Below are 15,755 nucleotides of genomic sequence, written 5' to 3' on the forward strand. Positions count from 1 at the left end.
AAATTGGGCATTTGATTCTCTTTCCAAGCAACTTGATGGAAAATTTTCCCCTTGATTTCAGTACTACAGAATCAAATTCCTTTTCTTTTTTTGCAGTACTGATGGCTTATTTACAGTCAATATCTCCTGTGCAGACCTCACAAAAAAGCTTCAGGATAACTCACAAACTGGAGATTGCTCCATTTAACAAAGTTCTGTTCATTTTCCCTGAAAAATGACTTTTGGGGTGCTATTTCTTTCCTTACAGGTGTATTTTATATTGTTTGTATGGTCCTTGCGTTAAAATTTAACTGATATTTATTCTATTACCATTTCATGTTTATGTTTGAAGATCTTAATGAACTGTTGCAAGACTGCCTTACTGGAGGGATGTGCATTGGACTAAATTTGTAAATCAACACTAAAGTTTCCCTGTGTTGAAAGACTTTCAGGCAGTGGGTGCAGAGCTGTAATCAGTGAGTTGTTCCCTGGTCTCTCCTGCTTCTAGTCACATTTTGATGCTCTGCTTTTTTTCTTTTCTTTTTTTTTTGGTGTCTGGCGGGTCATTATGTCAGGTGCAATGCAGACAGCTAATGCTCACTGCAGTAAGAACTGACCTCAGCCCAATCTTCATCTGTGAAGTGGGCTGTAATGCTCTTGCTCTTCCAATCATGAAAGGCAACAAGTGCTCTTTTATAAATGTTCCCAAGCAGGCAAGAACTCCAGTTCCAGTGGTTTAACTGTTGTTAGTGATAAAAGTGTACTGATTGAAAGGAAACTTTTTTTTTTTTGGTAGCAATAGCATGCTATTTATAGTAAATTGTCTAGAAGGAAAGGAAAAAGAGAATTAAAACCTTTTGACATTGGGTATTTAGCTTTAGGTCTGGGAATGCTTTAACAAAATGTCTTGCAAAGTTTTGGTGGTACTAACACTTAAGCACATGCCTAGCTGTTCTGTTAGTTCTACAGAAATCAGTAAGATATCCTATGATACTCCTATTTATAGGAGCTATAAAGCTAGCTACATGTACAGGTATTTTCTGCATGACTATCTGAGTAGCAAATGAGTATTTGCATTTCCTTTAAACATATGAAGTAATTAGATATTGTTTGATCACAGGCACTTGTCAAAGTGTTAGGAATATTAACAATATTTTAAAGTTGAAGGATTTTTTTCCTTGTTTAGGACAAATAAAAACCAGGAGAGTTTTTATGATTGCTGAAAAGAGGCAATTGTTTGGGAAGACCAAACAGCTGCATGTCTGAGTTGGAGCTCAGGGTTTCTATTCTTATTATTAATTGACTCACTTTCACTTTATGGGAACAGATAAGGAAACTATTCTTTGTGCTTGCTTGGTCTTAGAGAAATGATAACTCACAAGCATGAGCAGGGAACTGATACACAGTTCACTTCACCTGTTGCCATCAATTCCAGAAAGGAAAATTATATTGTGACTGTTTTCTGCATTAGGTATTCATACGTCTCTAGCCAGGAATGTATCTGAGCAATTGAAAAACTCCCTGGGAATTTACTAATGGCAAGGGAGGGAAAGAAATTCTGATTACTTCGTCAGTTTAGCATTAAAATCTGCCATGGAAAGAACTGAGTCTACATCTCTCAGACCTAGTCTTCCAGCTGTAAGTAAGCCTTTTCCCAGGGGTAGCTGGTTTCTTTTTCCAACTTACAAATACACCTAATCAAAGCTGAAGGATTAATCCAGCCTGCCCTGTTTAAGAAGACAAAGCAATATATGATACGAGAGTCTTAGAGATGATAATGTTAATACGTGAAATAGGCTGGCTTCTTCCCTTCTGTCCTCCAGTTTGAAAATCGTCAGGAACAGTGACTGCAAATGAAGGGAATTCCTACTGTTTCCTCCTATTTTTTACCAAAAGTGCAGAAACTCCAACCGCAGAGAAACACTTGTTCCCTTCTGCTCCCGTGCCAATCTACCGTTCTCCAGGACTGGATCCTGTCACATCATGAAACAACTTGTGAATCAGAGAGGCTGTAATGTAACACAGGGAGCAGGAGGTTTAGCAAACAGAAGCTCTCTTTCTTTCCTGCAATTTTCGAGGCTTGTTTCAGCATGTTAGTCTTTATTCAGTACCTCCTATCACTCAGAGAAATTGCCAAAGAGACACTATCACATGGGTAACACTGTATATCGTACCTTTACTGTAGTTTTCCAAGGATAAGGTATAAACATTCAATCAGATGTTGGGAACTGCGGATATGGTATAAAAAAAAAGCCAGTTTTTAACTCTGAGAGGAAACAAGTACAATTCTGCTGATAAATTGCAGTCATACTTCCCATGCCATGCAATTATTGCGAGTTTTATGGAGTCCAGCTATTGAGTAGCAGTCAAAATGCCACCACATCCACTCATAAATTATTGAATGTTGTCGTGTGGTATTTTCACTGGATTAGCTACAACTACAATTAAAACAGTACTTGACCTGATGTTAAATCAGATTATATCCAAATTCTTGAAGCAATTATCTCAAATACAAATTTTATTGCATGAGCTAGCATGCATTTAAAAGATTAGTTAATACCACATCCAGACTGCAATCCTAAGTGACTGAAACAAGAAAAACAAACATATTTTTCTACAACCTCTACAATTAATGATAATACAGTAAGAAAGTTAAAGAACTCTCTTTTTCCTTAGAAGTACTAGAAGTCAATGAAGTAGAAAAACTTGATTCACTTTAGACTGTATAAAAATACAGGAAAGGGCAGCATTAATTTTGTGAGGCAGTGTTAAAACCCAACTTGCTGGAAAGTGAACCCATACCCTTACACAGGAGAATCTGGATATGCTGCCCGTGACATTGCTGAATTCTTCAGACCATCGTCTTAAGCAGTCATCTCTTAAAAGGAACATTCATTCTAATTATAATCCCATATTTAATCTCTTACTAGGAGAAAAAGGCTAAGAAAATTATGGTGGATCACTACCATTTACATTTAGAAACGTAAATCCTATTTTACACATGCAGATCCTGACAGATCAAAACACAGATGCCCTCATACGCTGATGAAAACTTAAGACATCAGCTTCCAAATTTAGTACAGGTGTTTGGTTTAAGTGCTTCCAAAAGCCAAATTCTTCTCTTTGTTCTGGCAAACATTTCAGTATTAACAGTCATTTAAATCTGGTTACCCCAAACTTTATTTTAAATGCATGTGACCACAGCAAAATAAAGCAGTCTCTGCTTCCTGTTTCAGCTGAAGAAGTTTATAAACTAGTAGGCTTTCAATAATTAACTTCTTCTATTAATGTAGTTTTAGCAGTTCACAAAGTACACGGTAAAATGAAATAACATTTTGGTTTGTTTTAGCCAAGAATTTTAGGAGACAGTTTTATTTATATATTCCAGTACGTATTTGCCTTTTTCATAATAACATCGTGTTGTTTAGTCATGGTCCAGCCTAAAATCCACTATGATCCTGAGATCTTTTTCTACAGCACCACTGCCTCACCTGTTGTTCCTCACCTGGATGCGTGCAGATGCTATCCTGCCACAAAGGCAGTGGCATTAGTGCTCGTTTTTTCTCAGATCCTCTTGATTTCTAAGCCTGCTCTTGAATGTGTTGACAATAGACGTGTCTGCAAATCTACTGAGTTTAGACTTTACTCTACAACCCAGATAACTCCTGAAATTACTGAAAAGGACATGGCTGAACTAAAACTTTTTGCAATTATCCCATTTGATACATTAGTTGGTTTTGACATTGAACCACTGTTAAACCGGAAAACTGTATTCAGAAAGAGGTTTTCATGTGTGTATGTTGTAATTTCATTTCTACAGCCATGCTACCTTAGTTTCTCCAGTTACCATTGTGATATCAAAGGGGTATTACCAGTACCAAAAGAAGAAAACACATTTTTGAGTTTTCAAATCTAATGCCTTTACTTTGTTGTATATGTTGAATTAAAGACAGCCCTTAGGAGAAGTTAGGGCAATTTATCAATTTCTAAAAGGAAGCACTTTAGCTACTGTGTACACAAAGCACCACTAACTATTTAACGAAAAAAAAAATCTATAGATGTGGTTTAAAGAAATGAGTATACATCATTTAATCTTCATTGCCCTCTTGCAGGATTTCAGTCAGGAAACTGTTCAGCCATACAGATTTCATTACCGAAATCAATGAAAACAGCACTTTGTGTAAAAGCTTCTTGCATAGGAAGAAAAAGGCAAGCTTAGCTTTCCTTTTTAATTTTTTTTTAAGCACTATTTTTGCTTTGTCACTTTTCTACGTCGTGTCCTCTCTACAGCCTCCCCCTGCTCCCTCTGGTGGTTACTGAACAAAAACATTGCTTCACTCAGGGCCACATACAAACCTGCAAATTATACACTGATTTCGTTAGCATTTCTTGCTCTAAGAGTAATTAAGAAACTATAAATTTATGAAAGTGTAAGGCTTTGTGTAGCCTACTGTTGTGTAATCTAGATCATAATATGCCTTCTGAGCTAAAAATATTTGAAAAATCCATTAGATTTTTTTTTCCCCTCAAATTCTTTTGAGGTTTGAAAGTGAGAAATAGGCAATACAACTAACCAATAGGTTAACATCCTATAATATCCTTGTTAATGATCCAAACAGAACATCTAAATCCATAATTACAGTTAAGTGACTTCTAATATCTCTCTTTACTCAGGCAAAACTCTCTGATACTCTGGATGTGTCACAATCTCTCTCAGCTGGCAATCTCTTCTCCTACCTCAAGTGTGGATGCGGATTTTCTCTTGATCCCAGCGATATTGCAGACTAGCATGGGAGAATTTCTGGCTGAAATCTCAGTAGATACAGCCCTCTTTTGATAGCCAGCCAGTTTTAACATTACTATTTATTTTTAAAATATTTTAAAAAATCTTTCCATAATCAATATCATGAAAAGTCACCTCCAAAGGCACAAGAAAAAGAAGCTATTTATATTTTAAATTAGAGTATCAGTATTAATAATTTTTATATGGTAATTCTTTTTATTAAAACAGAATTATTTGAAATATGAAAAAGCACAGGAAATTTGGCGCAAGGCAGCCCCAGATCACAGGGCATATGCTTGACAAGTCTATTTTACCTGCATCACCTTTGCAGATGAACAGAATTAAGACTAAATAATTTCATGCTGAGATCAAGCCTCTGGCACTTCTTGCCCCTTCAGAACTTCTTATGGTTAAAATACCTGTATTACATTTCCAAGAAACAGCGAAGTACAGAGATAATGAAAAATAAAAATTGAGTGATAAATACATATTTCTTTATGATCACTCTAAGTGGTAAATACTTACATTATGAATGTAATAATGTAGAAACTCTTTGTTCCTCTCGTGTTTACACTTCTTATATCAGAAGTATCAGAAGGACTTATATCTTAGCCAGAAATGTGCAAAAAGTAAAAAACTTTCACTCTTGCTGGATCTGAGCACAGTTAGGACACAGGAAAATGTTCAAGACTATTCTCTCCTATCTGCTCTGCAACTCTCATATCTTTTGAGACTTTTTATTCAATTTTAATGGTTTTATCAATTAATCTCCCTACAATACTCTTCTTCAGCTCATTACTCTAGGAAAAAAACCTTCAGAGAGCCTCATAACCATGTGCCTGGCTGCATATATAAAATCTTTTTATTAAATTATATTTATACATAGATAGATAGCCAGCATTCTCCTGGAGAAACTGGCTGCTCATGGCTTGGACAGGCGTACTCTTCACTGGGTAAAACCTGGCTGGATGGCTGGACCCAAAGAGTGATGGTGACTGGAGTTAAATCCAGTTGGCAGCCAGTCACAAGTGGTGTTCCCCAGGGCTCAATATTGGGGCCAATTCTGTTTAATACCTTTATCAATAATCTGGACGAGGGGATCGAGTACACCCTCAGTAAGTTTGCAGATGACACCAAGTTGGGAGGGAGGGTTGATCTGCCCGAGGGTAGGAAGGCTCTACAGAGGGATCTGGAGAGGCTGGATCAATGGGCCGAGGCCAACTGTATGAGGTTCAACAAGGCTCAGTGCCGGGTCCTGCACTTGGGTCACAACAACCTCATGCAGCGCGACAGGCTTGGGGAAGAGGGGCTGGAAAGCTGCCCGGCAGAAAAGGACCTGGGGGTGTTGGTCAACAGCCAGCTGAATATGAGCCGGCAGTGTGCCCAGGTGGCCAAGAAGGCCAACGGCATCCTGGCCTGTATCAGAAATAGTGTGGCCAGCAGGAGCAGGGAGGTGATTTTTCCCCTGTACTCGGCACTGGTGAGGCCGCACCTCGAGTCCTGTGTTCAGTTTTGGGCCCCTCGCTACAAGACAGACATTGAGGTGCTGGAGCGTGTCCAGAGAAGGGCAACCAAGTTGGTGAGGGGCCTGGAGCACAAGTCTTACGAGGAGCGGCTGAGGGACCTGGGGCTGTTTAGTCTAGAGAAAAGGAGGCTGAGGGGAGACCTTATCGCTCTCTACAACTACCTGAAAGGGGGTTGGAGCGAAGTGGGTGTTGGTCTCTTCTCCCAAGTAACAAGTGATAGGACGGGAGAAAATGGCCTCCAGTTGCGGCAGGGGAGGATTGGATATTAGGAAAAATTTCTTCACCGAAAGGTCTGTCAAGCATTGGAACAGGCTGCCCAGGGAAGTGGTTGCGTCACCATCCCTGGAGGTATTTAGAAGATCTGTAGACGTGGTGCTTAGGGTCATGGTTTAGTGGTGGACTTGGCAGTGTTAGGTTAATGGTTGGACTTGATGATCTTAAAGGTCTTTTCCAACCTAAATAATTCTATGATAGATAGATAGATGATAGGTAGATACATAGATAGATAAATAGGTAAATAGATTCATTTACACATGCACATATGTATATTTGGTACCTACTTCATGGCAGCTGCTCTATGAAAAGGCTGGGAAGCACAGTACCTGCTGATGACTGTTCATTTATAGAAATGCCAACATGCCTGAGTTGATCAAATGCTGAGAACATGATGTTTTCTGTACTCAAACATGGATATAATTTTTGAAAAGCATGCTGGAGGCTATAATTGGTCTTGAAGTCTCACTGCTGGTGACAGGGGATTAAAAAAAGTAGATATTCTTAAAATGATCGAAGTTCTCCGTAGTCTGTAACTCAAGTGAGCTTTTAAAGTATCCACATTCTTTTTAAGCCATCCTCACACATTTCACAGTAGTTTCTCTTCAACACTGAGAAGTTACCTGTTCTCCAAAGTATCCAGAAAAAAAAAAAATGTTTTCGGGTAAATTATGACTTTGTTAGACCAAACCTGTGGAACAACTATGGGCAGCTCAGTATATCACTGCTAACGATGCATCACTGTGCAGGTACATGATTTGCTGATGTACAGTCTCACTTTCTGATGTTTATGATGGTCAGTCAAAGTTTTGTGCATGGGCACGAAACTGTGGTCTACTGAAAGAAACTTGTGAATGTAATTTCTTTGACCTAATGACTACATAGAATGCTCTCAGAGCATTTCTGCTTCATTTTAAGTCCTCAACAATAGTACATTGTTCTGCACTTTCCATAAATATAGCCAAACTGTTGCAGAAAATATGTAATGTATTACACAGATTTAGACATGAAATCTTTCTGGTTTAGAGATGATTAATAAATACAAAAATAAACTATTTATATCACTGTTATGTCAATGTAAGCAGCCATGAGTTAGTTCGGTATCGGTTGATTCAAATCAGTCTATATTACATTGTCCACAGTTTTTTAATTTGATTAGTGATTGTTAAGCAGCTGAGAGAAATGTGAATTTGCTGATTTCTTTTCAACAACCTAACATAGCAAAAATTTCAAACACTGAAATTTTCCTTTAGAATTTTAACAAGGCCTAGCGCAGATTTATCCTAAGACAGTAGAAGTACAAAACCATTCTCTTCAATAATTACTATATAATATTATGCCTCTCTTTGAGCCACACATTTTTCAACAGCGCTGCAAAAAACTTGTATAACTGCAAACATCTTCCTCTTAGAAAAGATCATAATATAAAATAATAGGAAAAATGCAGTAAAACCAAATCCCTGAAGTATTTTTGTTTCATTAATATCAATTTGCATAAGCTCTGCTGAGGATTTAAACAACACTACTCGGGGGTCTCTGCATCTCAGAAGAAATACGTTTTATCTATTGTTTATTTTTTCTACATTGAAAAAATCAGAAGAGTTAATTCTATCTCCAGAAATCAACTGATAGATACAACTGATAGACAGTGGTCTCGACTACTACATGATGTTTTTGGTAAGAATAGCAAAAGAACGTATTTAATGAATAAAGTCATGCTTTCATGACTGAAACAGTTTAATGAACATCAGTGTGTTCTCATAAAGATAAAATGAGCTACAGATTCACTCTGTATGCATCTTTTGCATATTTTTCTTTTAAAAGTCTTTAATACAAATGTACAGAAAACAATACGAGAAGTAAGACTGGAGTAATAGAAAACTCCTTAGTTTCTGTATCCATACTTTTCTCTTTCTTTCAAGTGTTTTAGTTTTTCTTTAAAGAAAAATAATCAAACACTGGTTACCATAACAAAACTAAAAAGCTTGCATTTTAACCAATATTATCGTATTAAATTCTTAAATGAATATGTAAATATAGGCTGGGGTTTTCTTTAATAAATGGCTTTTTATAAAAAGTCGAGACTCAGATACAAGACTGATACAAACTGACAAGGCTTCAGCTGAGCCAAATTATACCAGTGATAGATTTCAACCTCAGTGAACCTCAGGGTCAAATATTGTTAAAAAAATAGAAATAGATTCACCAAGTTATGCAAATTCTATAATCTACTGACCTGATGCTGTGATTGACTTAGGTGTTCCTGGACACTTACTCAGTGGGATATAAGTGGAAGCTGAGCATAATTAGCACTCAAAAAAATGTACTTTTTATTCAAAAATAGAAGTTTCAAAGGCTGGCTTCCAGAATGTTTTTAAAAGGAGGAAAAAGAAAAGGAATAGCCAGAAGCCAGCCAACCTAGAATGACTTACTTTGTCTTCTTTTGCATGACAAAACCAAACTAAAACTCAAAAGAAAATCAATATATTAAAAATACCAAAGAAAACACAGGAATAATTTCTCTTCTGACAGATAGCCAGATTTCATCACTGTCATTAATTAAATATGAAACTGCTCCGGTTGCATGTTGATTTTTACTGTTCGCGAGTCCTCAGGGTGAAACACCTCAAAAATAATGTCATGAGGGGTTTTGATAACCGAAAGCAGCCGCAGCTTTTTTTGCTCCATGTTAGGTCCGCAAAGGACTGGGCTGTACGCAGGACTGAAAGGAAAAGTGGGACACCTAAAGACACGCAGTAGGCATACTCCAGCATTATGTCTACTTTCAATGCTTCTTTAGGACAGCTTGTATAATCCTCTGAATTCACTAAAAATGATCATTGTACATCAAGGCACATTGCTGTTTTCCTTCCAGGAGGACAAGCGTAGGCAATCTTTGTATTTTGGATCAACTTTTTTCCCTCAAGTCCTTCTGCCAGGTGGACACCTGTGAATCTGAACTGCCTCCAGCAAGGGCTGTGAGTCTTCAAATATTACAAAGTGTCTGCAAAAGGAAATAGAATAAACTGTTTTCCATATCCATGGATCAGAAAGGAGCATGCTTAAATTGCTGCACTAGAAATGTAAGTTAACAATAGCAAACAGCTTTCTGATTGTAAATGATAGCTCAGCACTAAAACAGAGTGTCTACAAAGGTGGTGGGATTTCTATCAATGACGTTTTTAAGGATAAACAGGTATTTATGAAGACTGGTTATACATCATTAACCTTTCTTCCTCCTGATTTCTGTTTGCCTTCTGAGATGCAGGGCAGTTAGATTAGGAACTCCTCCAGCAGAACCCTCTTTCATGGTACTCTTCATGTACTCAGTGAGTCTTGGGAGATGAGGGAAGGGAAGACAACCTCACCTATATTTTTGGTAAACTTCAAATAAACTCTGAGTAATAACACCTCCCATGAACTCTCAGAACAATGAAAAATAGAATCAGTCTAATGACCTGGACTCTGAACGAAGCCCTCTCCCAGAGCAAATCAAAACATCGTACAGCTGTGCCTGATTCAATAAGCACCAACACAGGTAGTTACCAAAATCAGTAAAGAAGAAAAGTCTGGCTCAAACAAAATCAAGTTTAAGCTGCCTCCATCCATGGCAATAAAAAAGTTTCACTAATTACCTGAAAGTAAAACCAGTCTCTGTTCTATCAGAAAAACGATGAGAGCTGGAAAAAGGATTCACCAAAACCCAGAGAGCTGACAGCAGCACTGAAAACTGGCTTCTGCAAGACCTTAAGTTAAGATCTATGGCAACTATGGAATGATTCTTCTATCTTGAATTTGTCATTTTGATCTCTATATTTTAATGTCCTTCCCTCAAATTCTGACACAGCCGAAGTCATAACAGTAGTAAAGTGATGGTGAGCATACAAACCTGTAAAAGAAAATAGCCTTCTGGTCATCCCCAGAACTTTGTAACTGAAATTGATTTTGTCAGGCTATTTAACGAGAAGGTAGGAAACTTGTTTCGAAAAGCGGTCAGGATCTCTTGGTAATTCTAATAGTAATTCTAATGAAGACTATTAAATCCACCTTAGGGTTTTCTCTTCCTGCCTCACAATTTATATGATGACAGTCTGCCATATAGAATTAACAGAAATAGTGAACCTGCAGGTTTTGTCTACAAAAAACTTGTTTTTCTTTACTATATCTGCACAAGGCCTTTGCACAGCTATAGAAGTATAGTTGTACCATTTTCCTAGAAACTATAAATCTCTGCTTATATAGCCATCCATATAACAAATTTTTAGTATTCCAAGAGCAATCAAAATCACATGATTTACACACTTTTTGGACACGATACCTGCAGAAAAATGGCAATCCCCTCGTATTTTTTTCTTGCGTAGTTGTATTTGGAGCCATCTCCAGGCTCCTCAGCAATGTGGACAAATTGGGTTTTGCTTCCCTTGAGCAGGGAAGACCAGGGTCAAGCCAAGGCCAGGATGCTGCTGACACACAAGCCCTTTCTGAGCAGCTATGGAGAAAGCCAAGGTTGCTGCCGACACGATGGAGGGGAGGCTGGTGGCAGTGGCCACCGCTGGGAAGGATGCCCCATCCGCTTTCCACAGGCTGCTGTCCTCCTACCCACCCGTTTTCTCTCTTTGCCCAAAGAACTGCCCCAATGACCAAGGTCTCCAGGGCTAGGCGGTGGGACCCTGGCCTTTTTATTTACATCAGCCTGCTCACTGCCTTTGGCAGTGGCTTTCTTGGCCTGCGTCTGGTGCTGACCCCCGACAAAACAACCTGCAGGCTCCTGGTTGCTTGACCTGCTTCAGCAGCAGTCGTGCTTTCCAAGTGACTTCCTTCCACTGTCATCCCTTTCAGCATAGATAACTTACTTGGATGCTTCCCACATGGCTGAGGTGTCTCCTCTAGCTTGTATATCTATTTTCCCTATATAGAAACATGAAGGTCATCTTACAGAACTTAACCCTTTCTATTCTTGCCCGACTACCTCGAACCAGTCAGATGCCTGTTTCATGAAGCTATTTGAAGGTAGACTAAGTGTCCATTTAAATGACTTCTGCAGACACCGTGCCCGTGACCCGGATCCCTGCTGCACTCTCCTGAGTTTTATAAGACTTGCTCTATTGTGCTATGTTGTATTACAAGCCCTCATCAAAATACTCTTGATTCTGTTATGTCAAGGAAAATCAGGTATTTACGGTCTCTGTTTTAAATAAAACCCAGTTGTGTTTTTATGCACAGGCAAGTTGCTTCTGCAGCCAACATTAAAAAGCATCTCATGGGGTATTTGTCACAAAACAAGGCAAGTGAAACAAGCATCTCTTTTCAACAACTATAAAGCAAGATCATGTTGCTAGACCATGGTGATTAGCTTCTGTCATTTTCACAGAGAAAATTGCCAGGCATTGAATAAAGTATGGGTGCATGTTTTCATATATAATTTTTAAGTCATACCTTTAGAATACTAATTTAAAGCACTAAATTGTAATCCAAAATACGGATGGGATTTTGGAAACTATAGCTTCAAATTTAGTTCTCTGCATTTGATTGCCTGCATTTTAAAGGCTATTTTAGAAATGATTTTTAAGAACTGGAATAGAGAACTAGGAGGGAAAAAATCAGCATAAATTCTGTGACGGAGAGGCAATGGCTCTCAAACGAATAGGGACAGATGTTTACTTCTTTCTAAATGTCAGCAAGAAGCAATAAACTTCAGTTTATTAGTGAAACCTCTCCACTATGGAAATCTGAATGTAGTGACAACTATGACCTCAGGGTTACATTATTCCCCAGAATATAAATAGAAGGGGAGTTAATGCTTAAAGGTAGTTGACTTTTCCATACTAATAACTTTATAGAAGGTGAATCACAGGTGGGTTATGAATCACAAACTTTTTTATTTAGCTTTTCAGTGATATTGAAAGTTCACATCTGCCTTTAAAATGTAAATTTCTACTTCAGGAACTTGTTGTAAAGAAAAATAATGGGGTACCGCTGATGTGACTGTTGCGCCTGATCTTGTTTCACAAATAAAAAAAGAGTCAGTCTTCAAAATAAGCCTATTTTCAGCCTTGTGTTTTATAAACGAAACATGACCAAATCTGGAGAATATTTTTGCAGCAAAGAAAACTGGTTAATCAGCTAAGGGCTGAGTTGTCAAAAGATTTCTAAAATTTTCAGAGCTACTCATATGCTTTAATATAAATACACTTCACATTTTTCCTCTATACTGACACTGGGGTGCTGTTTAGAGGTTTGAACCTCAACTCCAGCTTCATTTTCACTACAGGGGGGGGAAAAAGAGAGAGAATTTATACAGGGTTTTACTGAAACACTTCTCTGAAGTTGTATGTCCTGTTATACACATTTTATTCCTGTAGAATGAAACAATGTATAAAGACATATACCTATGTATAAATTTGTATAATCAGCCTCTGATTTTTGTGCCTCACTTATTCAATGTATCCTAAAAATGAAAACTGGGACAGTGGGCCTGTAGCTAAGAAGTATAGGAAATCTGTATTAACACATGCATTGTTTATTGTTTCTGAGGTGCTAAGGAAATGTTCATTTTTAAATATAAAAGCACTTCACTGACATTATTTTGATGATATGTTTATTATATATACATTACATAGTAACAAAGACTTTAGTAGTAATGAATATTTTAAATGAATTTGTTGGATTGTTAAATGATTTCTCTTTCCTGAAACAAAAAAGTAGCAGTGTAAGTCAAATATTTTTATTATTGAAACCGTATGAAAAATAAGGTACCCAACCATTGGAGTGAGCAAAAGGAAGGACATCCTTGTGATATTTTTTCTCAGTAGTATCCTTCAGATTAAGCCCCTGAGGAGTAAACATGTAGGTCTAGACCTAACAGGGTACTTAGGTTCCCAGCTCCTTTATAGATTTCTTCTACCATTTTTCCTATTGATTGCTATGGAAAATCATGGAGCCAAAATACTTTGCTGGAGGTGAGTAATAACATCTGATAAAGATGACTGTGGATCCTGGCCAGAGACAGAAGAAGATTGCATGTAATTTCCTGCTTTTTCTGAAGTTCATAGGCTATTTTAGTTTTTATAAAAGTAGATCTTTTCATGTCAAAAGGTGTTTGGGACTAAATTCAATAAAACTAGATTCAAGGAAATGCGTGAGGCACATGCTTGAGAGATCTCTTTTGCAAAGATAAGAACTTTATTTTCCTAAAGCGTAAGGTAATTTTTTCACTGATTTTTTTTTTTCTCCCGCTTTTTCAAGTAATTTGTGTATTTAATTATATAATTATTTGTACTGAATTCATAACAACTTCTCCATTGGAACCTTCTATTGCGTGAAAATTTTACTCAGTCTAGATAACAAGAACAGTGGATTAAAATGTCAACACCTGTTTGTTTACAGTGATCTTAACAGGAATCACGAGTGCTGTCAATGGGGGAACTCTCCTTCACTGATGTAAAAGCTGAAGCCTGTAGGTCTAACAGAAAAGCTACAATATAGTTGTGTTCTTTGTTGTTTTTTTTTTCCCTAATGCTCAGGGGCAGCCTTACAAGAGCTATATACTTTACAATATATACATAACAGGAAAACAAAGCTTGAACTGCAAAACTGTCAATTAAACTTCTAAGGAAACTAATGGAGTCAACGCTCCCATCCAGATCACTAATGTGATTTTCAGGTTGCTTTCCCTTAAAACTGATTTTGTTTCTGTACTCATTTTTTCCTGCTTACTTGTCTATAAACCAGTCTAATATTCTATATTAGTCTATAAAGACTTGTATTTGTTTTCACAATACACTCAGAGCACTTCCAAAAAGTCCGCAGTATCTGATATATTCTAGAAGTGTTTAACAATGTCCATTCTCAAATACGGTACAGAAGTAGAAACTAGTAGGTTTGCATGGTGATCAAACATGTCAACAAAATGACAAGGTGTGCACGTTAGAAAAAAAACCCACAAGTCTTTTAGGAATCTTTACTAGTTTATTTCTGCTTAAACCGTTTGTAACTTCTAAACTGAGTTACAACAGACACAGAAATCAGTTCAATCCCAGTAAAAGTTTCTCAGATCTATAGAAACTGAATTGTGCTCTCCCATTGTGTGTTCCTTTGGACATAATGGACCAGACCGTACATAAGTGTAATTAAAATCCAGACCTGCAGAAGTCAATAGCTCTGCAGTCAGCTGATGTGCAGCTGCTGAGATGCCTCAATATAAGAAGCAACGGGAAAGGTAGAAAAAACCCGTCAAACCGCGGACCGCTAAAGAAGCAAACAAAAGGCTCGTCGCCTGCAGCAGCGCATCCCAGCAGTTCTCTGCTCGTCCCTTCGGCTCCCACGGGAAAACGGCTGGAAAACGGGAAAAAGCCGTCTCTCTCCCAGCCTGGACCTTCTTCAGCCGTGTGCCCGGCGTGCACCCTCTGTCACACGGGGATTTTTTAACAGCTGGCACTCAGGATCCCTAAGGGAAGAGGGATAAAGCACGACAGAACCAGCCGGAGCTCACCGGCGGGCAATTTGGAACCGACCGGGTCAGAACCCTCCGGCCAACCTGTCTCGTTTCACAAGGTCCTATATGCCCGTGGGACTATTTCCACGAACTCGCCCCCACGTTCTGGAGGAAGTTTTGTCTTTCGCCCAGTTTGGCTTCTCAGAACCTCGCCTTTCGGCCCCGCTAAAACCTGCTTTGAGCGTCAAAAGCGGCCAGGCTTTCTTTTTTTTTTTTTTTTTTTTTTGACGAGTAACAGCCTTTTCTGCCACCTTTTATCCTGTGAGCTGCTGCGTATTAGGGGATGATGACTGAAAACCTGTGAACGAGGTGAAAACAGCGAGCGCGGGCGGTGTCGAGTCCGGACTAACTCTCGCTGCCGGCTACCTGTTGAGGTGGGTTTCCCGCAGGCGCTTAATTATTTCTGCCTCTCCGGGAGAGTTCATTTAAGCCGAGCTGGACCTTGGCTTCCAGCCGTGCTGGAAGACGCCACTTCTGAGCTTCCCTAGGAGAGAAGGCAAAAAAGCAAAAAGAAGTTTTCTGAGGCGGGGGCTTCCCTCCGCTCCCTCCCCGCGGCCCGCCCGGGAGGCAATGGCAAGCTAAACCGGGGAAAAAAAAAAAAAAAAAAAGAAATAAAAAGAAAAAGGGGAAAAAAACCCCCTACCTCTCCTTCCCCACGAAGACATCCCCGGGGAGCTCAGTCTCCCGCAGCAGCAGGCGG

This window comes from Haliaeetus leucocephalus, unplaced genomic scaffold (assembly GCF_000737465.1).
Source record: "Haliaeetus leucocephalus isolate CR32 unplaced genomic scaffold, Haliaeetus_leucocephalus-4.0 Scaffold587, whole genome shotgun sequence".
NCBI classification, from domain to species: Eukaryota; Metazoa; Chordata; class Aves; order Accipitriformes; family Accipitridae; genus Haliaeetus; species Haliaeetus leucocephalus.